This window comes from Macaca mulatta, chromosome 20 (assembly GCF_049350105.2).
Source record: "Macaca mulatta isolate MMU2019108-1 chromosome 20, T2T-MMU8v2.0, whole genome shotgun sequence".
NCBI classification, from domain to species: domain Eukaryota; kingdom Metazoa; phylum Chordata; class Mammalia; order Primates; family Cercopithecidae; genus Macaca; species Macaca mulatta.
Window position 1 is genome coordinate 81,863,599 of NC_133425.1, and position 1,051 is coordinate 81,864,649.

Here is a 1,051-nt window from a genome sequence, read left to right on the forward strand (position 1 = left end):
ACGATCTCCAGGAACAAGAGAGAATATTCCCTGCCCCTGGGACCCTGACAAAAGCAGGATAACTTCAGACAGTGACAAGTAAGGCACCACGCAGAGAGCAAAATGGGGAGGAGTGGGGGGAGGGTGCCCTGGTGTGGGGACAGCCCCTCTGAGGAGGTGGCCCTTGAACTGAGGCCCAGGAAGATAGAAAGGGGAAACGGAGGCGACCAAGTACAGGTGAAGGTGAAGCCAAGGGTGTGTTCCATAGGGCGCCCCCTTTCCACGCAGCTAAGCCCCCTTCCTCCTTCATTTGGATGGTGGAGCTCTGGGTTTCTAGTCCTGTTGTCCCTACAATGGGAAAGTGACTTTAACCTCTCTGTGCCTCAGTTTCCCCTGTAGAATGAGGATGATGATAATAGTCTGGCATCCAAGTAGATGAGCACACAGAGAAAACGGAGAACAGTGTTCCCAAACGCTGCAGGTGTGCTGGGAGCACTGGGGAATTGCAAAAGCATGAGTGCTGTTTGCTTGACACAGAAGGGTTGCAGTTTCCGGCTGGTGTGTCCTGAGACTCAGGGACAGATGAGGTCTCAGGAGTGGAATCCTGTTCTGAAGGGTTGAGGCTCCTGCCTACAGCAAAGCTGCCCCCAAACCCAGATTGCACCATGAACCAGTCAGTCAGCAGGGAGCCAGCTCTGTGGCCCAGGAACTCGCTCCTGGGTGTGCATTTCTCGGAAAGGCTTCTACTCCCATCCCTCAAAATAAGCAAAACCCCAAACCCCACAGAGGCACACCACACACATCACTGTCTGCAACCCCAGCCCTGTTTCCATGCTGGTGGGAATGGTTGATCATTTTCATCATTTCAGTGCATTGAACCCTGTTTGTTTCATGAAAAAATAATTTCTGTTTGCTTTAGCCACATTGTTTGTTGTTTAAAAGAATAAAATAATTAAAATAAGAGGAACCCTATGTAGTCTTGGATTTTTCTCTTTACCAGCACATAAAAATGTGTGGGTGATATCGATCATTTTTTTAACCAACACAATTTAATGAGTTGTATTGTTGTCCA